The following is a 22,173-nucleotide window of genomic DNA, read 5'->3' as shown; positions in this document are numbered from 1 at the left end:
GGCCTCAGTCTCCCCCTTTGAAAAGAGGACTACGGGGGCACAGTAGGTTAACGCCTTGGCCTGCACTGCCAGCCTCTCATATGGGCGCCGGTTCTAGTCCCGGCTGCTCCTCTTCCAATCCAGCTCTCTGCTGAGCTTGGAAGAGCAGTGGAGGATGGCCCAAGGCCTTGGGCCCCTGCACCCACATGGGAGACCCAGAAGAAGCTCCTGACTTCTGGCTTTGGATCAGCACAGCTCCGGCTGTTGCAGTCATCTGGGGAGTGAACCAGTGGATGAAAGACCTCTCTCTCTGTCTCTCCTTCTCTCTGTAACTCTGTCTTTCAAATAAATAAATCTATTAAAAAAAAAAAAGAAGACAGAAAAGAGGGGTTGTGGGCACCCATTCCCTGGGGCTGTTGTGACGATGTGATTGACGAGATAGTGTACGGGAAGGCTGGCCAGGCAGGGTTCCCGGTGCACGGATCCTTTTGCAGTAGTCTTTCCTGGAGCAGATGTTGTGGCGTAGCAGTTAAGCTGTTGTTGGGGACCCCCTCAACCCATATCTCAGTGCCTGAGTTCCAGGCCTGCCTCTGCTTCTAGTTCCACTTCCTGCTAATGCCTGCCCTGTGGGGTAGCAGGTGGTGGCTCAAACGCCTGGGCCCCTGCCACCCAGGGAGCAGTCCCGGCTGCAATCCAGGCTCCTGGCTTTGGCCAGGTCCATCCTCAGCTGTTGAAGGCATTTGGGGGGGGGGTGGGTGAAGCAGTAAATGAAAGGTCTCTATCCATCTCTCTCTCTCTGTTGACCTGCTTTGTGGTTCTCTCTCTCTCACACACACACATCTGTATGGGTTTCCTTCCCCGCGCGAGGCTATGGTCCTCCTAGCCCACTCAGAGTGGTAACCAGGGCAGCCCTGAGCAGGACTCTAGGGTGAGTCCCTTGTCACCTTCTCACTTTTCAATGTGTTGCAGGATCTTGGAAAGGGAAAACACCTGGGATCCCATCCACTCCAACTTCAGGGATTGGATCTTTGAGGTAGGGGGGCTCGCTATTCCCTGCCCACTCCATTTCCTGGTGGTCATTATACTCATCTCTATTTGAACCAAAATACACTTTTGAATGTATTCAAAGGTTTAGGCTCTGCCTGCCCCCAGGCTGGCTCACCAGAGTGTGTCGCTGCGGCCACATGACCTTTGCCCATGCTCCTGCCAGATGTGGCGTCCACAATGAGGCCTGACTGGAGGGAGGAGGGGCCCGCGGGCGCCGACCTGGGGCCCAAGCTGACTTAGCCTTAACCGTGAGCCGAATTCTGCATTTTTTTTTTTGACAGGCAGAATGGACAGTGAGAGAGAGAGACAGAGAGAAAGGTCTTCCTTTGCCGTTGGTTCACCCTCCAATGGCCGCCGCGGCCGGCGCACCGCGCTGATCCGGTGGCAGGAGCAAGGAGCCAGGTGCTTTTCCTGGTCTCCCATGGGGTGCAGGACCCAAGCACCTGGGCCATCCTCCACTGCACTCCCTGGCCACAGCAGAGGGCTGGCCTGGAAGAGGGGCAACCAGGACAGAATCCGACGCCCCAACCGGGACTAGAACCCGGTGTGCCGGCGCCGCTAGGCGGAGGATTAGCCTAGTGAGCTGCGGCGCCGGCCGAATTCTGCATTTTCTCAGCCATGAGATCCATGGCTTTCCTGGCTCGTTCAATCCTCCTGTGGCAGTTGAGGTACCTCCTGTACACTAGGCACTGGGCGTGCACATCAGCTAGCAGGTCCCGCATGTCTGTGTAGGTTCTGGGCTGCCAAGGACACTATGGGACAGGGGAAGCCTGCAAACAAGCAGACTTGGGCTCTAATTCCAGCCCTTTAATTTCTGAGTGTGACATTAAATAAATTTCTTAACCTCTTAGAGAGTCTATGCTTTCTTCCCTTTAACTGGAGATTGGATGAGATAATTGTAAGGAGAACTTTCATTCAAAACATGTGGGAATGCATCCTAGGTGGAAAGGTGTGTGTGTGTGTGTGTGTGTCTGTGTCTGTGTGTGTATTACTGAGTTGCCACCTGTGACAGGTCACGAGGCCTTTGCTGGGGTTGCCACCGTAAGTATTGGATGAAGGGCGGGACAGCAGGACGGCTGTGTAGGGCACCATCCTAAAACATGGGGAGTGTGAGCTCATGGAGAAAATTGTATGGACCAGGACAAGCCGTTTGAGACACAGCTGGGGAGGCGTCATCTCTAAGAGGTTTACCCGAGGGTGGTCACTGCAGGAGCGAGGCTCCTCCATGGGGCCTGATGGGATAGATACAGATAAGGGAAGGCCAAGGCTGGACGGTTGGGCTCAATGGAGAGGGCCAGGAAAATGCCCCTGGACCACTTTCTCTGCCCTTCCTGCACGTGTCGCATGCCAGCTTCCTCTATAAGTGAATACTGCCATATATTTAAAGGCATCTGGTGTGAAGAGGCCCCCTGCTGCCGCCCGAGAAGAGATGCACCTGTCCAGGGCTGCCAAGGGGCTTGGTACAGCCTTTCTGTTGCAACACGTGGGTGCTGTCCCTGCAGAGCCAGAGCCAGAGAGAGAATTCTAGAGGCTTACTCTTGTTGCCCTCTTCCTGTCTCGGGCGGCCTTCTCCAGTTCCTGATCTTTGGGCTCCTCCTCGATGTGCCTCCTCTGAAGGGGTCGGTGTTCATTTAGGTTCCTCTGCTGCCAGCCTGGCTTTCATACCCGGCCCTACCTCTCTGATCTGAGTGAGAATTCATTTTCCTCTAGCCCGTGCCTAGGCCCAGGACACTAAAGGTTCCCATGTTGACCTAGCCGGTAGGGTGATTTGCATTGCGTGAGATTTTATCTGCTTGGCAGAGAGTCAGACATGAGTTCCACTCAACTCCAGAGGGCAGCTGTCCCCTTGGAAGGTGGTAGGACAATGCACCCGGGAAACAACGAACACACATTCCACAGAGAGCGTGTACCTGGTGTGCAAGCAGACCTGGGCCACTCGGAGGCTGCCTGGTCAGGGTGGCAGCGTAGAGTCCATCGGGAACCGGAAGCACTGACTTCACTGGGTAGAGAGCCTGCACTCTTCTGGGAAACACAATCTCTTCCCCTTGCTGGTATGAATATGGTTCTGAAGCAACTGGGGATGCCTTGAGAGGTGGAACTCAGAGGCAATAGCTTGGAGAGAGAGGGGATGGGAAAGGAAATTGAATCATTACCTGGAGAGGCACACTAGGGCCTTTTATGCAAGGGCAGCAGTGAGCATGACTCGGTATTTCTAGATGACAATGGTGTATAAAAGTCATAGCTGGGGCTGGCGCTGTGGTGTAGCAGGTGAAGCTGCCTCCTGCAGTGCCGGCATCCCTTATGGATGCCGGTTCAAGTCCCCACTGCTCCACTTCCGATCCAGCTCTCTGCTATGGCCTGGGGAAGCAGTAGAAGATGGCCCAGATCCTTGGTCCCCTGCACCTGCATGAGAGACCCAAAGAAGCTCCTGGCTTTGGATTGTCACAGCTCTGGTCATTGCGGCAATCTGGGGAGTAAACCAGCAGATGGAAGGCCTCTCTCTCTCTCTCTCTCTCTCTCTCTCTTTGCCTCTGGCTCTCTGTAACTCTGCCTTTCAAATAAATAAATAAATATTTTTTAAAAAGTCATTGCTGCTCTGCGGACTTTATTAAAAGAAGCGGGATACTTATCCTTCATGTTATATCATCAACACAAGTCTCTAAAAATATGCAGGTTCTCACTTCAAATGGAAAATGCTAGCAATCTGGGAGACTGGCTGTTATGGACAGGTTTGCTCATCTCACCCTGCAGCGGGCAGGGAGAGGCTGTCGGGAGGGTTGCTCCCTGGCTGCAAAAACGGGGAATGGGACAGGGGATGGGGAGTATGGGGCCCGCTGAACCTCCTGCTCAGTTTTGCCGTGAACCCAAAACTGCTCGAAAAAATGGAGTCTACCGAAGACAAAAGCGGTGACCTGGGATTAGCACGTTGGGGGTTTTACCTTTCCTGTTTCTGATGCTGAATAAAGGAGCATCATCGCTGGCTTCCCTCTTTCTGAACCTCCATTAGTGGGGACAAAACTGTCACCCGCTTCGTAGGCTGCAGGGAGGATTGCACAAGATGCTGATTACGAAGCTCTGCAACAGACTTGAAGGAAAATAGTCAACTTCCAGTAACCTGGCTGCTTTGGGGTAACACCCAGGAACGAGGGCTCCGTGTAGGCCAGCCATGCAGATCCAGTCGAGCCCTCAGATCTCTAGGAGGAACAAGCTCGCTGCCTCTTTGCTCCCCTTCCTGGATCTCACCAGTGCACCAGTGACCAAAGTCTCTCTTGTCCCCTCTCCCCACAAGCTGCCTTCCACTCCTTGTACTCCAAGCACGGGGGGGGGGCGGGAGGGAGTTGGGGGAGGGCGGGAGAAGGGTTGAGACCTGGAGCGAGAGGAGGGGCTGTCCCCCTAGAGACTGGCAGTCTTCAAGCTGGGCAGGAGTTGGCTGCTCCCTCAGCCCATTGCTTGGAACATGTGGTGACATTTTTCGGTATTGAGTGGTGGCCTTTCTTGGACTCCACCTGTCATCCTGACGTTCCCACCCCATTCAGGCAACAGTCAAAGCTGTGAGCCTCAGGAAGCCCCTTCCCATGCATCCGCAGAAGGTAGGCAGGAGAGGTGGTGGTGGGATACCAGGACAGAGTCAGACACACCCGGCTGCTTTGAGGGGCAGCCTCCCAGGGGACTATGTTGAATTGATCATCTCGGCCCTGGTTATCTCCTGGAGCAGCTGAGAGCCTCGGACGAGATCTGCTTTGAAAACACTTCCAGCTGCAGGTATTGAGTCTGTAGAAGAGAAAGACTTCCACGAACCTTTAGAGGGTGCCACCATCTGCTTCTCTTTCCCCTTGAGGTGTGTGAGGGCCTTCCGATCGGAGCTCATGTCCTGGGGCTCTCTGCTGGAGGCCCAGTGGGGTCAGCCTGCCCAGCTGGCTGCCGTGGAGGCCAAGGTGGGAATATGTCCAGCTTCTCCTGGTTGGTTAGCGCTGTTGAGAACATGCAACCAGGAGGAGGGACGTGCCCTGGACGGAGCCAAATGGTCTCTACCAGGAGAGTGTGCGCAGGGCTTGCCCCTGGGTCTCCAGGCTCCCAGACCTGCTTCCACCCTCCCAGCTGGCACTCACTGCCTGATGGGCTTTCCATCCCTCCGTCTCTCAACGCCACGAGCACATTAACCGAAACAGTCTATTTCCTGATAGGAGGCCGAGGGAGTGTCTACAGGACACCTTCCAAAAACAATATTTTTGCTCTCCAGCAGTAAAATACACAATATCCATTTTTGTCATTTTTGAATCCCTGGCAGCAGCTCAACATATTCTTATTTAGAACAATATAACAATCTGACTTCTGTTTTGGCCCCTAAATTCCTCTGTCCCTTCCAGCAAAGTGTGAAATATGCGTTTCCTGGCTATGGGACAGCAGCTCCTGACAATGTAGAAATAATAACAAACACAGACCAGGAGTAGGTGGGGGCGCAGCCATCACAGGCCCCGCCCCTTTGGAATCCTGTGTCTGGGTTCCAAGGAATGCAAAAATAAGTGGCTGTCAACAACTGCTGGGCTACAGTGGCTTGGCAACGTTGTCTGCTTGTTGTTTGCAATCAGGATGGTGTGATTTCCATGGCTGTCCCTAGCCAGCTCCCGGTGCCTTACTCCCTCTAATTCATTATGTCATTTTGGCTCGACTCATCTCCCCTCTCTAGACCTCAATTTCCTTGTACATAAAATGGAGGAAAACGCATAAAGAAGTAGCATAAAGCAGGGAGAATTCATCTGTGTCACGATTCCCACTACTTGGAAAAAGCTGGCACATCATAGATTTCAGCAAATGTTGGTTGAAGAAATCAATACACTGGGGACGTCTTCGCCGAGGGGACAACACTTACGTCATCTTTGAGGTTAGAAGGGTGTGGTTGGTGCTCAGGCAGAGGGCTCGCCTTGTGCAAAGCCTGGAGACGTGAGATGGTATAGCAAACCCTCAGCAACGGCGATGGTTCTGAATGGCTCCGAAGTAGGGTGTGAGGCATAGGGTCATGACAGATGAAGCTGGGGATACCAACATGGCCGGATCATGGAGAACCTGGATGCGTTGTGAAGAAGCTTGGACTTGGCCTTGAGGTGCTAAGAGTCCCTAGAAATCCTCCACGGTGCTCAATCCATTCAACAAGAATATCAGTAGCAACAATACTAGATAACATTTGTTAGACATCTAGGTGCCAGGCCTTGGGCTCTGAGATTTGTTCTAACAAGGACAACATGATGGGATGGGTCCGGTTTGTATCCCTCTGTCTCAACTGCTAATTCCCAGCCATCACCCTCACTTCATTAAACCTCCATGTCCTAGGAGAGCCCTCCCAGAGCAGCCTCTCCAGCAGGGTCCCCCCACCCCGACTCAACCCCTTTTACTATGTCTTTTGGTTCCCTAGGGCTGCTGTAACCAATGACCACAAAGCAGGTGGCTTAAGACAGCAGACAGGTAGGTACCCATTGCCGTTCTTGAGGCTACACGTCTAAAATCAAGGTATCTGCACGGGCGGTTCCTCCCGGAGGTTTGGAGGCGGAGTCTGTTCCATGTCCCTTTAGGCTTCTGTAGGTTCCCAGTCATCCTTGATGTCCCCTCGTTTGTAGTTGTGTCACTCCAACCTCTGCCTCCGTTGCCTTGCTGCCTGTGTGTCTCTATGTCCAAATTTCCCTCCTCTTATAGCAGATTTAGGGTCACAGGGACCTCATCCTAACCCCGTTCCATCTGCAAAGACGTATTTTCAGCTAAGGTCGTGTTCACAGATTCTGAATGGGCATGAATTTTGGGGTGGGTGGGACACCATTTAACTTGCTATGCTCTGTTTTGTCTTCCTAGCAGGCATCAACCATCATGTTACATGTTTGTGTGTTTGCTTGCTATTTGTCTCTCCTACTAAAATTTAAGCCCCAAGAGGGCGGAAATTTTGTTCTTTTCTCCTAGAAACCCCAGGGCCTAAAACAGTGCCTAGGGTAGAGTGGGTGTGTCATAAATCTTTGGTGAACTGCTATGGATTTAACAGGACTGGGCTCCCCGAACCCAAGCAGACATTTAAACCCCAAGGTCTGATGTTAACAGTTAATGCAGCAAAGCTAATCGCTGGTGTATTAGGGAGGAGACTTGATCTAATTGTGGCAGCTGGGAGGTGGGTCTTAGGGGGAGGTATTTAGGTCACTGGGGGCTTGCCCTGGGAAGGTAGTTCTCAGGAGAGCATGGCTTACATGTGCTGAGAGCGCTCCCTGTGTGTCTCTGCTTCCTGCATCACCATGTACTTATACTTCCAAATCCACTCCAACTACCAAACGAGGTGCTTGCTCTCTCAGCAGTCATATGGGTGAACTTGGGGGGCTTCCTCTCACAGCTGGGCCTTCAGGTGAGCTCGCAGCCTTGGGGGCAGCCCCAGCACACCAGACTACTTCAGCCACAGCACCAGCAAAGCCCAGACAGACCCAGAGAGACTGCGACGATAAACGTGGACTGTAAGCCACGTCTACAGTCGGTTTTGGGTGAATCTGTTGGGCAACACCTGATAACAAATACAGTTGTCCTTCAGTATCTGTGGGGGATGGGTTCCAGGACCCCTTGTGGGCACCAAAATCCACAGATGCTCAAGAATCTTCTATAAACTGGCGTAGTGTTTGCACAGAGCCTATACATGTCCTCCTATACACTCTAAGTCATATCTGGGCTACTTTAACACCTGATACCATGTGAATGCCAGGGAAGTAGTTATACTGTATTGGTTAGTGAACGACAAGAAAAAGAAGTCTACATTTTCAGTACAGACACAATTTTTTCCTAAATATTTTAGGTCTGTAGTTGTGCAACAGTTGAAGCCTTGGACACGCAGAGCTGACTGTAATTATCCTCAAAAACGAAAGCTCGTTGGGGCACCCAGCATTCTGCAAGAGTTCCTGGGAGCAAAACGCGTAAGCAGCTGGCGCCGCGGCTCACTAGGCTAATCCTCCGCCTGCGGCGCCGGCACACCGGGTTCTAGTCCCGGTCGGGGCGCCGGTTCTGTCCCGGTTGCCCCTCTTCCAGGCCAGCTCTCTGCTGTGGCCAGGGAAGGCAGTGGAGGATGGCCCAAGGACTTGGGCCCTGCACCCCATGGGAGACCAGGAGAAGCACCTGGCTCCTGCCATCGGATCAGCGCGGTGCGCCGGCAGCAGCACACTGACCACGGAGGCCATTGGAGGGTGAACCAACGGCAAAGGAAGACCTTTCTCTCTGTCTCTCTCTCTCACTGTCCACTCTGCCTGTCAAAAAAAAAAAAAAAAAGCGTAAGCACTGCTGCCCCAGAGATAGTGCAGACCCGGATGTGGGGCAGCACACAGGTGGGGCACAGTTAACCTGTGCCAGGTGCAGTGCTTTGTGCAGGGCAGGTAGAGAAGGCTCAGATCCACAGCAGTTCACAGAGGCTGTGGGGGAAGGGGAAGCAGGCTACATGCACAAATTGGCACACACAGGCACACATGTGTGTGCACAGAGACACACAGAGTGACCATCACTGAGGCAAAAGAAACAGTGAGAATCACTTCAGTTTTTCATGGGAGGTGTGGACCAAGAAAGGCTTCATGGAGGTGAGGGTTTAGCTGAGAGGCCTTTGTGCAGAGAGGGGCCTGGATGGGATCGTGGCTGTGCCTCCAGTGTGGGAAGAGCAGAGACCCACAGTGGAATAAACCTGGGGAGAGTCAGACTAGAAGTGCATGCTGGGGCACTGCGACTTAAAGAAGAAGAGTCTCTTTATTGCATGCTTTTCCAATGTCAAGGACACTCCTAAGCAGTGTCCATGTTTTTAAACTCATGGCTTCCCCGGGGCAGGTGAGAACGTGGTGGTGTTTCAAGGGTAAAGGTTTGCCGCAGGTTCTACCTCGGATCACACACAGAGCAGGGCTTCATCTCTCGGCCTGCGCTGTGGGGAGGACTCCCAAGGCAGTGAGAGCAGAGTGGCCGTGGCTTCCTGGATGGAGCAGGAGGAACTGGGACCGGGTGCTCAAGAAGGAATGTGAGAGGCTGGCGCTGTGGCATAGCAGGTAAAGCTGCCACCTACAGTGCCGGCATCCCATATGGGTGCCAGCTCAAGTCCCAGCTGCTCCACTTCCGATCCAGCTCTCTGCTATGGCCTGGAAAAGCAGTAGAAGATGGCCCAAGTCCTTGGGCCCCTGCACCCGCATGGGAGACCTGGAGGAGGCTCCTGGCTCCTGGCTTCAGATAGGTGCAGCTCTGGCATTGCAGCCAATGGGGGGGTGAACCAGATGATAGAGGACCTCTCTCTGCCTCTCCTCTCTCTGTGTAACTCTGACTTTCAAATAAATAAAAATAAAGAAGAAATGTGAGAGGAGGCTGTGGTGGGGGCGCCTGCAGGGGAGAGGCATTGGATTTGTCGGGGCAGCCAGGGAAGGTGCTCAGGGTGGTCTGGCCCACGTAAGCGGGGGGGGGGGGTTTATAGTGCAGGTGCTGCATGCTGCCCCATTAGGTGCTTTGCCTTCACCTGGCAGCAGGTGTGAGAATGGCTTGGGGCTTTTCTGAGCACCTGGTGCCCGTGTGGGGTGCTGTCCTTTCCAGCTGATGGCTGGTCACCCACCTCGCTGATACACTCAGCTCTCCTTCCCCTGGGCATAGCTTTCCCTGCTCAATTCCCATGGCTAATGCAACTCTATTAATAATAGCTGCCAGCGCCAGGCACTACAGTAGTGTGTGGCTAGGTCACACCAAATCCCCACCACATGCTGGGAGGCAGTTATTGTTTCTCTGTGTTGTGCAAAGGAGAAGGCTAGAATCTAAGAGGGTAAGAGGCCAGCCCAGATCACCTGCCGGTGCCGGTGCCTATTGCCTTGATGGCTTTGTTTTTTTTTTTTTTTTTTTTTGGAGAGGTGAGTTGTAGAAAGAGAGAGGGGGAGATAGAGAGAAAAGTCTTCCATCCACTGGTTTACTTCCCCAAATGGCCACAACGGCCAGAGCTGGACTGATCTGAAGGCAGGAGCCAGGAGCTTTTTCCTGCTCTCCCACATGGGTGCAGGGGCCCAAGCACTTAGGCCATGTTCCACTGCTTTCCCAGGCCATAGCAGAGAGCCGGTTCAGAAGAGGAGCAGCCGGGACTTAAACCAGTGCCCTTATGGGATACCAGTGGCACAGGCAGAGGCTTAGCCCACTACGCCCCAGCACAGGCCCCTCCTTACTGGTACTGACAGTGCCCAGTAAGCACAGGACCCCACTGAGGCCGGTTCTGCTTCTGAGAGGCTGAGAGCTGGAATGAAGGGTGTGAAGGTGGAGTCAGCCCCCTACAGTTGAGTCCTTGTTCCCATATAATCTAATGCACCTTGCTTTGCCTTTTGGGGGTTCCATTTACTTATACACAAAACAAAGGGACGCACTGCTGTGGTCTGAATATTTGTGTCCCCGTCCCCAGCCCTTGCATGAACGTGTTGAAACCCAGTCATCAAGGTGATGGTTCTGGGAGCCGGGTCCTCGGGAGAGGACTAGACAATGAGGAGGCAGTGCCCTCACTACCACCAATGCAAGTGCAGTCCAGCCCCAGGGCTTTGCACTTGCTGTGCCCTCTGCTCAACTTCCCTGTCCACTTGTCCAGCCTGCTGCCTGGCTGCACACATGTCTCTGCTCCTATGTGCCATTTCTGACACCTTTGTTCAACGGCACCTCCCCCATCACTCTCTCTCTCTCACCAGTCCCTGCCTCGTCTTTGGAGCAGTCAGCATATCTATGTCTCCCTCCATAACCTGGGTCACAGGGTAAGGATTTGGCCTGTCTCATTCCTGGCTGTGTCCTTGGCTCCTAGGACAGTTCCTGCTTCGTGACATTGCATTGTGCTGGGGACACAGAGATGGAGCCCTCGTTAGGGCAACCGTCCTCTTCTAAGAGTTCAATGTGTGCTTTCTGGACAGTCTTTTTGGGAATTTGTGCACAGAGGAGCTAGCATAATGTTGTGTCAGGAGGACTGAATGAGATAATTTGTGTCCAAATGCCTCGCAACGTGTGGCTGGCACTGCCTGAGCCCAGGAGAGAGGGGTGTGCCGCTCGGTGCTGCAGCGGAAGGAGCGCTGAGCCACGCCCCATCTCGGGGAGACAGCAGTGTGTGGGGCTGCATTCTGTCACCTAAAAACCCCATCTGCTGCAATCCTGATCCCCATTAGCTCAGAATGTGCCTGCCTCTGGCGAGAGGGCCTTTGAAGAATCGGTGAAGGTCAAATGAGGTTATCGGAGTGCATCCTAATGCAAAAAGATGGGCGTCCTCCTAACGAGGAGAGTGGGACACACAGAGACACCAGGGTTGTGACTGTGCAGAGGAGAGGCCATGTGGGGACACTGAGGGGAAGAGCAGGCCACCTCCACAAGCCTCGGGGAGGGTCTCAGCAGAAACTCAGCCTGTGGACACCGTGACCGTGGACTTCCGACCTCCAGAACGGGGAGAAGTACACCACGGTCTGTGGCGTTTTGTGATGGCTGCCAGAGAAGCCTCCACACATGGCTGAGACAGCAGGGTATCAGGGTCCTCTGGCTCCAACTTCGCAAGGCATTAGCATCACCCAAACGTGGGTTGGCGTCCTGCTGCTGGGGGATCTTGGGCTCCTTACTCAACAGCATAGATGTTGACAGTCTCCATCAGCCAGCTGGCTGGGAGCCAGGTGCAGGCAGGAGATCAGGAGGTCACGTGGGCAGGGAAGGGCAGGTGCAGGCACAGTGCCCATGTGGCACCACACCAGCTGTGAGCGATGCTGCCTTGTGCAACAACTCAGCCTCTCTGTGCTGCATTCACTCGTCTCATGACAGTCATGGTCAAGATTAAGTGAGGGACTGGCTGCCACAAGATAAGCCCCAGTGTATCTCAGCTATTGTCAATAGCAAATCTTCCACAGGGATATTCTTCTTTTTTCTCCCTTTTCTCTTTCCTTTGTAGATTGATTTGAAAGGCAGAGCCACAGAAAGAGAGAGGGAGATCTTCTATCCACTGGTTCACTCCCCAAATAGGCCAGGCTGAAGCCAGGAGCCAGGAATTCCATCCAGGGTCTCCCTCGTGGGTGGCAGGGACCCAAATACTTGGGATATCTTCTGCTGCTTTCCCAGGGGCATCAGCAGGAAGCTGGATTGGAGGTGGAGCAACCAAGACTTGAACTGGTGCCCATATGGGATGCCAGCATTGCAGGCGGCAGCTTAACTCACTGTGCCACAACACTAGTCCCAGTACGACTATTACGACTATTAATAACTCAACAGCTTAATATTTATTTTTGGGCCAGACACTGTCCTTAAATTTCACATGAAGTGTCATTCATACTGAAGAATAAAATAAAATACAAACCACACGAGGCACTTTCTTTGTATACAGGTAAGCGACTATATGTATGTATATAAAACTTTTAAATCACTTAGCCTCTAGTGAGTGTTGATTTCTGTGTAGAAGTTAATGTGGGGAACTCTCAAGTATAATTCGTGCCCTGCTCACATGGGGACTGAGTTGTAAGTGCTGGCTCTGAGAGTAAGGTTATATCGCGTCAGTTTCTTTGAGTTCGTCCTGGTTCAGTTCTTGTCTCCAGTCCTGGGGTATTTCATACTTCTGAATTTGAACAGCATTCAAAAGAGCGAGCCACATGCAGATCTGAGTTCCTTTCTAACTTCCACGTGAACACTTGAGTTTTTGCTTGTGATTAAAACTGAAGACAGAGCAGGTGTTGTGTTGCAGGGTAAGCCGTGCTTGGGGCACCTGTATCTTGAAGGCTCGGTTCAAATCCCGTCTACTCCATTTCGGATCTTGGTTCCTGCTAATGTGCATCCTGGGAGGCAGCAGATGACGGCTCCAGTATGTGAGCCCCTGCCTTCCGTGTAGGAGGCCTGGTGGAGCTCTGGGCTCTGGACTTCGCATTGACCCAGCCCTGGCTGCTGGTGCAGGCATTTGGGGAGTGAACCAACAGATGGAATCTCTCTCTCTCTCTCTCTCTCTCTCGCTCCCTCCCTCCTTCTCTCTCAGCCTTTCAAATAAATTAATTAATTTAAAAAATAAAATTTAAGACAGTGTGAGCCCTGGGGTATAATATTTTGCTTGTAGTTGTATTTCATACATAAAATGTATTACTGAACTGTCATGGTATCTTTTTAAAAGGCTTATTTGAGAAGGGGAGAGAGAGAGAGAGGGAACTCCCATCCACTGGGTTACTCTCTAAATGCCCACAATGGCTGGGGCTGATCCTGGCTAAAGCTGAGGACAAAGAACTCAATCCAGGTCTCCCACTTAGGTGGCAAGAACCCAACTGCTGGAGTCATTACAGCTGCCTCCCACGGACTGCATTAGCAGGAGGCTGGAATCAGGAACTGGGAGTAGAACCCAGGTACTCCAGTATGGAATGTGCACATCCTAACCGCTAGGCTCAAGGTCCACCCTCGCGTGTTTAAAAGTGAAATGCCCTTTTCACTTTAATTGTGAATTGTGTGTTTGAGAATTTGACTGATAAAGAAAACATTGCTGATGATGTGGCTATACAGAGGAGGGAAGATCAGAAAACGATAAACCCTGGGTGTCAGACAGCTGAGAGGAGCTGGGGAGCACGGGATGTTTGCTGAGGCAGCTCCGACCCTGCACCTCCCTGGCGCGATAGCGTGGATGTTCCCCACCTGCAGGCTGCTTCACGCGGGAGGGGTAGATCTCAGAGCAGAAGTGAGGGGAGGGCTGGGCTCTGCGGCTGCTTGGCCCTGTTGGTGGCTCTTTGAGCTGTGACACCTGGACAATAGGGCTCTAGCATAAGATCCTACCCTGGCCTCGATGGGGGTCCCAGGTAAGCCCCTTACCTTCCAGGCCTTGGTTCCCCTCCTGCACAGCAGGGGCTCAGCCTGAAGGCGTCCAAGATCCCCCCATATCCTGTGACTCGGCTCCCCTCGGAGCTGACGTCAGCCTAGGCCAACAGAGGCCATTTCTGGAGAGGAAGAGAAAATATGCATTGTGTGTGATTCAAGAGAAAGTTAAACCATCACTTCCCTGTGGAAGCTTTTGTCAACCTCTTCAGCCCTGTTCTCTGCTTTGGTACTGAAGCAGACCCTTAAGTATCCACAGACAGCCACTGCTTCCTCCTTGATACAGTGTCTCTCTCTTTTCCAGTTGGTCTTTAAAAGCAAAGCAAGGGCCAGCGCCACGGCTCACTAGGCTAATCCTCCGCCTTGCGGCGCCGGCACACCGGGTTCTAGTACCGGTCGGGGCGCCGGATTCTGTCCCGGTTGCCCCTCTTCCAGGCCAGCTCTCTGCTGTGGCCAGGGAGTGCAGTGGAGGATGGCCCAAGTGCTTGGGCCCTGCACCCCATGGGAGACCAGGAGAAGCACCTGGCTCCTGCCTTCGGATCAGCGCGGTGCACTGGCTGCAGTGGCCATTGGAGGGTGAACCAACGGCAAAGGAAGACCTTTCTCTCTGTCTCTCTCTCTCACTGTCCACTCTGCCTGTCAAAAGAAAAAAAAAAGCAAAACAGAAATTCCTGTGGAGTGGAGATATTTTGCAAACTGCGTATCAGGGGTGCAGTGTCTGCAATATCACAAAACTGGCCAGCTGGGCTCCCAGGCCTGGAGGGAGAAGGCAGAGGGCAGTGCTGCCGGGTAGGGCCAGCGAGGAGCAGGGGAAGAGCTTGGTGCTATTTGGTGGACCCAGATGCACGTTCTGGCTTTGGTCAAGGCACTCCCCATTCTGAGTTTCTCTTGTTTCTTTTCCAACGGGGCTTCTAATTCCACCCTATCCCAGTTGACAGGAGGACCTGAGAGCACTGGGTAGATTCTTCCTGCATATTCAGTGTGAGGGGCTGCTGCAGGCTAAGATCTAGAGCAGGCGAGATGGAGCCTCTGGGTGCCATGGGTGTCTCCTCGTTCTTGCTGGCCTGTTCCATCAGAGTTGAGACCCAGGGACAGAAGATTTGGTAGGCGGGGGTTGGGGAATTGGGGGCCTCAGTGAGCAAGGGAGAGGGAGTGAGGTGTGCATGGGCAGCTGTGAGTGAAGATATCGGGGGTGAGCAAGAGGACAGAGCCTGGGGTGAAAATTAGAGGGCACGTCTGGGTGGCCAGGACATGACCGGTCCTGCTGTCGAGCCCTAGATGCTGTCGGTTGGTGCTCGGATGCACCCAGCCTTCAACACTAACTCTGGCCTTGGCCACGATCACCTGCGAAGTGGCTGCTGCTGCCCCAGGGGCTCCGTGTGCTGCAGCGACTGCTTCTGCTCACCCCTGCCTGCCCTGCCATGAGCAAGGGTCTCCTCTTCCTTGCATCCCTGGCCTTGGGTCAAATCTGCAACCGATCGGTAACCCCAGGGCAAGCTCCTGCTGCGGCCAGCAAGACCAGGGCCGGCCACTTCCAGCCCTGCCTGTCACCGAGGCTCAAGGGTGTCAGGTAACTACACATGGGAACAGCACGGATTGATGACTGATTGCAAATGCCCACTCAACATGGTTACTGGGTGCGCTGTGTGGGAGGCCTGAGCATTGGGGATGGAGGAGGAGGAGAAAGAGGAAGAGGAGGAGGAGGAGGAAGAGGAGGAGGAGGAGGAGGAGGAGGAGGAGGAAGAGGAGGAGGAGGACACTGCCTCTGGGAGGTCCGGGGTGGATTCCAAACCCCACTCACTTTTGTTTGACCCTCAAACCCCTCCACAAGGTAGACTGGACAAGACTTCTCAGACTCACTTTAGAGAGGAAGAACGTGAGCTGGCCAAGGTCATGGAGGTCACAAAGGCAAGCTGGTCTTGTTTCCCGGGAATCTGTTTTCTAACCACATCTCTTTCTGGTGTGTGGCCTGATCAAGGTCATGGATGAAACAGGGTTTTGCTCAGACCAGGCTCGGCTTGTTTGACATTCCTCTGGGCTGGGGAGGAGGGGTGCGGGGGTGCGCATCCCAGGGGAGACAGGGGGCTGCCGAGTTGGGAGTGTTCCGTGCATTGATTGCACCTGAACTGAACCTGCCTCATGTTTGTGCTTCTTCCGGGAGGGGTGTGTGGGATGCAGTGAACTGGGAGCAGCAGCCCCCCAGAGCGCCTGGATCTACAGGGCGGGGGTGGGGGGCTCAGGCCTGGGCATTTCTCAGGAGCTTGGGGTGCATTTCCTGGAGGCCCCAGCTGGAAGCCTCTCTGGCATTTGGGGCTTCTGACTCTGGGTTCAGACCACAAAGGCTGCAGACAGTGCCTGATCAGTCGCCTGGGCCGTGGTCAGTTTACCAAGGTTGCCTGAAGACAGTGAGTGGCCTCCTGGCCCCAGACCTCCAGCTCTGGGGAGAAAACCCTTCTTGGCACAGGAGTGGCTGGCCACTGCCCCACTGGCTGACCTTGCCTGCTCGCCTGCCTGAGCTAGAAGCAGCCCTCTGGGAGCTGTGGGCCATGAGCCTGAGGGGCATTCTGGTCTTGGGGGAAGAGCGCTGACTTTGGAGTCTGGGTGCACTGCAGTGTGGGTGTTGGCCTTGGCCAGCCAGGGACCCTGACTGAGCCTCCGTTCCCTGCCTCCAGCAGGATGCTGCTGCTGTGGGCTCTAAGAGAGCCGGTAATGCAGCAGCTCAATGGTGCACCGTGTGCAAAACGGCCTCACGGAGTCCCTGGGGCACGAGTGATGGGATCAGTCGGCCTCGAGGGCCCTGGGTGCCAGCAGGCCTCTGTACCTGCGGGAGGCAGGGGGACAAGGGCTGGAAGTAGAGGCACCAGGTTTTCAGTTCTGAGAGCCCCGCAGGGTCTTGTCCAATGCAGTCATTTTACAGGCGGGCAGAGTGAGGCCGAGAGGCAGGAAGGGACCTGGCCAAAGCCACGCGTGATTGACAGAGGAGGGGTTGCTTCTCTGTGTCCACCCCTGCTCCCGAAGCACGGTGCCTTCTCCTCCAGCTGCCGCCCCCAGATGCACGGGACTGCCTCAGGGTGCGAATGGCACAGACATGTAACATCGGAGAGTTCAGATTGGACAGATGTGGGTGACAGCACCTAGCTGCGTGGCTCTGAGCCCCAGTTTCCCTCTGTGTAGAGTGGAGATTATGAAGCGCATCTCTGTAGACGAGACGCCCCGCCCGCTGGTGGAGCAGGGACAAATGGCCCCAGGGTGGGCTCTCGCCAGGCCGAGCAGCCCCTCGCCTGCGGGGAGCTGCTGTCTGAAGGCTCGTGGGGCTGAGTCCCTGGGAGCACACAGACAGGGAGGTGCCAGGTTCTCCTCCAAACCGCAGCTCAGTGAGGGCAGGGGCCGGAGGGAGGCCAGGTTGGGCCGTGACGGCGTCTGCCTCTCAACGGTGCCCTGGGCCTGGCCTGCCCTTCTCTGCCCTTGGCACTCGCCTGCATAAAATGAGGGTGTTTGCCTAGATGATTTTAAAAGCTCCTCCATCTCTGATGTTTAAACATTCTTTAAATGTATTCATTTCAAAACTCCTGGCAGTATTTCCAAGGGCTGTATCTCCCACCAGGTCAGTTTTGAAATAATGACTCGGGAGCTCATTAGGGTTCTCTGCCCATACAGGCAATTTTGGGTGTGTGTCTGTGGGGGGATGCACACGTTCTGTGCTTGGGCACATGCCAGTTTTCCAACATCTCGGGTTGTCAAGTGATTCTGTTATTCCACTCACAAAGGTCTCCAAGCCAAGGGGCCTGGGGCCGGGGCTGGGCCCCAGAGGTGGCAGTCTCCTCCCTGTGGGAATGTGTTTGCACCTGCCAGACAATTAGCCCAGGGAAAAGCCCGCCACTTGACACCTGAAATGCGCTAATGACCCAGGACAAAAATCTGTGGGAGCTTCTAACATTATCTGAATAATCGTCTCCCATTCTCACCGAGCCTGTCTGCAGGGAGAGGTTTCCCCAAAGCCATCGTAGGGCTCTGAACTGCCTCCCGCTGCCCTGTTCTCTGGGACGCCCATCTTGCTGCAGTCTGGGGTCCCTTCCTTCCTGGGATCCTCTTATCTCCACCTGTGAAGTGAAGCCACGCAGTCTCCTACATTTCACGTAACACGCCCATGCCATGTGCCTGTCCTCACCATCCTGTGGGTGGAGAAGGAGGCCTTGGGGCTGTGGGCTCCCCACCTTGCCTCACTGCTCCCAGGGAGCCCTGCAGGGCCTCCCAGGCGTCTGTGCTGGGGGCTGGGCAGGGGTCCCGACTTGCCTGCAAATGCACCAGGGGTGAAGTTTGTTCCCCTTTGACCTTCGTGTTGACACAACCCAGAGCCCCTGGTAGGGGGCAGCCCTGTGGTCCAGGAGAGGGGGCGGGGGAGGGGAGGTGGAAGGAAGATAGTGAGCCAGGCTGGCCCTTCTAGCTGCAGTGCCCAACCAGAAGGGGCACAGCTCCCCTGGCCAGTGTCCCCACCGGCGATGGGCAGGACTGGCAGTGGGGCAAGCCCTGCCTGTGCTGTGTGGCCTAAGTCCCCTGTCTCTCCAAACCTCAGTTCTCACCTCTGCAAAAGGGAGGCCCTTGGACAGGACAGAGCTCAGAGCCCGGGCACTGTGCACGGCCATGGCCCCTTCTCCCGGGCTACCAGGCTGCTCCTTCCCAGGTGACCTCCTGTAACCCCTTCCGCCCTGGGCAGGTCGACTGACCTGTGACCCCGAGGTGTTGACAGAATCTCTGCCCTGCGGGGAAGGAGCAGTCGCTTTACTGAGTTTGTGCAAATAGATAAAGAACAAAGTGGCCCATAAATCAGGGCAACAGGAAAAACAAATAATTCTCCCCCTCCCTTGGGAAAGGTGGTGGGGCTGGGGTGGGGGTGGGAGGAGGGAAGCCGTGCAGTGCAGGCAGGCTCCTCTGGGGTTGCCAACGACTCAGCTGGCCAGGTTGCCCACCTGGGTGGAGGTGGGAAGAACCAGCTTTGGGAAGGGTCTGTTAGGAGGAAGGGGCCCAGGCCTGTCGTGACAATGGCCCTGGGAAGCCCTTTTTCAACTGCACAGGGTTGGGGGCCTTTGGTGACTTTTGGTCTCTTCTTAGAGCCTGGCTCCCCAAGGAAAACCAACCTGGAGGTTGCGGAGAGAAAGGCCCCCTCTCTCTGGGTGTTACTGGTTATTCCACAGGGGAGGAGCAAGCCAGGACAGGGCCTCACGAGGCCTCCATCAGAACGCCCCTGCCTGACAGCCCCCCGCTACTGCCATGCGACTGGAGACTCAGTTTCCCTGGCTGTCAATGGGAGGCTGATCCCTGGCCCGCCTGATTCTCCAGCATGCAGTGAGTGACAGAGGGTGTGCAAGGGCCTGAGTGTCACAGTATCTGGGGAAGGACATTGGCCCTAGAGTGGGCAGCTCTGTTCAGACCCCGGCTCTTCAGCCAGGGATGTGTGAGCAAATGGTTGAACTTGCCCAGGATGGTGGCACTTCCTGGCCCTTGGGTTATTTGGAGGATGAGAAGGTGCACTACCTAGGGCAGCCGAGGTATACCAGATGTCTCCTGGCCCTTGTCTCATTGGAACTACACTCTCCTCCCTGACCGCTGCTCCACTTCAGGGTTAGGTCCTGCGTGCTCATGGGAAGGCAAGCACCACAGGTGGGAAAAGCCTCCGGGGCCCTGCCCAGGCACTGCCGCCCTGTGGCTCCTACCTGCTCCAGCCACACCCTCCCCCCTCACTGAAAGCCAAGCCACACTTGGGGCATTGCATTTGCTATCCTTGAGGTGACAAACTGCCCTGCTTTGCGGGGGACTGAGGGCTTCCTGGGGTGTGGGACTTTCTGTGCTGACACAGGGGGCAGGTGCTCCTCCCCCAACCCAGGCTGCCACTGATCACCGGTACAGTACCCCTCCTCCTCTCCCCTTCCTCCAAGGCTCTCAGGCATCTGGGATGAGGTCCGCACACCTGTTTGTTTGTTTGTCGTCCCCTCCCTTTGGAATGTGATCTGCATAGCGGCAAGGAGTTTGGTTTTGTCTTACTTTTCGGATGTCTCCTAGAATCCTCCAAATAATCCCAAATAATCCTGTTAACATCCTTGTTTTACAGAGAGGGAAACTGAGGCACAGAGGAATTCAACCCTTCACCTGCTGCCTCTAAGTGGAGAGCCACAGGCCCCCTCCATTTCTGGTTTTGCTTTTTGTTTGTGTTTATTTATTATTTGCTGCTGTAACCCCTGGAGTCTAAAGCAGGGTTTGTCGGGTAGTGGGCATGAGATTCATATTTTGGTACATGAGTAAGTAAGTAAGTCAATCTATGGTTTGGAGACCTGGATAAAAGCAGAGAAAAAGCCAAAAGGACAGCTTTTTAAAGGGAGGCCTAAAAATAGGCATTTGTGGCTGCTCTGGGTTCAGTGATGGGTGGAAGTGAGGCTGGGGCTCAGCCTGCAGAGGGAGACGGAGGAAGTGCAGGGAGACAGCTGTGAGATCAGCGGGCGGGGCAGCAGGGGGGTTCATCTGGTCTCTGGGAGGCAGGCAGGTGCCATCCTCAGCAGGTGGCTGTCAGGACCAGGAGGGTCAGAAGCCTGGCTGCTGCTCAGCCAGCCCGGGGTTCCTCTGGTCACGCGGGGTATCTCCCTTCCCACCCATCCAGCCTTAGCCCTCCTCCTGCAGGCCTGTGAGCTCGGCCAGGTACAACCAGGAATCTGAGAAGTGGGATTGTTCCCCCACCCCAAACAGAGCTGCCCACTTGGCCCAGCTCTGAGCCAAAAAGGAAAAAAAAAAAGAAAGAAAGAAAGAAAGAAAGAAAGAAAGAAAGAAAGAAAGAAAGAAAGAAAGAAAGAAAGAAAGAAAGAAAGAAAGAAAGAAGGGACTTCAGGCATGAATCACCTGTTGATGGGCTGGCCCTTCAACAGCCCTGTCTCATTTAATCCTCACAGAATCGTGACAGGGAGGGGTTGTGATGAACCCATTTTACAGACAGGGAGACTGAGGTTCACAAGATTAACTACCGAGCCTAAAGTTTGACAGCCAGGAAGTGGTACATCTGGGACACGTGACTCGGTCACCTCCTAAATTGCAGACTGATGGAATCAAGAGCACAGAAGTTGGAAGTCTTATGAGAGCTTGGGATCCAACCCCATATTTTGTGGACGGGACAATTGAAGTCTTGGGGTGTGTCATGGTGGTGGACCGTGGCCTCCATGTGCACCTGCTGGGTAGGAACACCCCACACAGTGGCAGAGGTGGCAGGACACAGCAAGCTGTCTAGTCTCCCCCTACTCAGGGCCAGTGTGCTGAGGGCCCCCACTGCCTCCCTCACCCTCTGGGCGCCTGTCTGCTTGGCCTCTGCTGAGGCCTAGCCTTGCTCACAGCAGAGGTGAGAGGGCCCAAGCTTTGCTGCAGCCAGGCCCAACGTGGGTGCCCCTGGCGGGCTGAGCTCCCTGCCCACACACCTCAGGGCCTCGTGCCCCCCATGACCTCTATCTCTCTCTCTCAAATGCCCACTCTGGCCCAGTTCTCCCCTGGCTTTGGGGCTTGGACTCTGAGCATCAGATGGGTCTGACCGTGTGCCCGTAGCCCTCCTGTCTCTCTTTGGGCCTTCATGTGCCCCCGAAGCGTGCCTGGGGGAGACAGGACCTCAGAGCAGCTCAGCAGGCAGAGAGGGCCCCGAGACACCCCTTACCCCCACCCCACCCCCACCCTTCCGTCCCCCAGGCAATGGAGAGAAGTCAGGTCAGAGCCTGGTGGGCAGTGCTGCTGGGAAGTCTTGGGCAGAGCGCTCCTGAGGGACTCAGGCTTTTCCTAACCTCATCCCCAGGGACAAACGCTGCCCTTTTCCTGCCCAGGAAGCCTTCCCTGAGCCTCTGTCAACTTGGGACCCTGGCAGGCCCTACAGTCCCACCAATGCAAGCCTCGGGGTCTTGGCACCTGAGCCAGGGCCAGCGCCAGGCCCTTCTCTGACCTCTGCCCACCCCCACCAGCCCCCAAGGGCCCTCTTTCCTGGTAAGGAGCAGTCGTGGGACTTGGCAGCTGGGAGTCTTCCCTCCCCAGCTGCTCCAGTCCCTGAAGGCGGGGCCATGGTGCACAGAGCTTTTCCTGGGTGGTGGCAGCGTGCCGTGGTGAGCAGAGCCATTTGTGAGGCGTGTGCACCTCCCCCAGCCAGACCTCAGGTTCCCTAGACACCTGGCCAGGTCATGCTCAGCCAGAAGTGGGCAGCTCTAGGACAGAGTCCTCTGTGCCTAGAAAGGGCAGCGTCAGGACGGGCAGGGCGCAGAGCCCAGCCGCCTTGCCCGGGTCCTGCTCTAGTGTTCGGTGGTCTTGACTCCAGTGCGGAGCAGAGCTCCC

The sequence above is a fragment of the Oryctolagus cuniculus genome, chromosome 2 (assembly GCF_964237555.1).
Source record: "Oryctolagus cuniculus chromosome 2, mOryCun1.1, whole genome shotgun sequence".
Taxonomy (NCBI): Eukaryota; Metazoa; Chordata; class Mammalia; order Lagomorpha; family Leporidae; genus Oryctolagus; species Oryctolagus cuniculus.
This window is presented reverse-complemented; position numbering follows the sequence as displayed.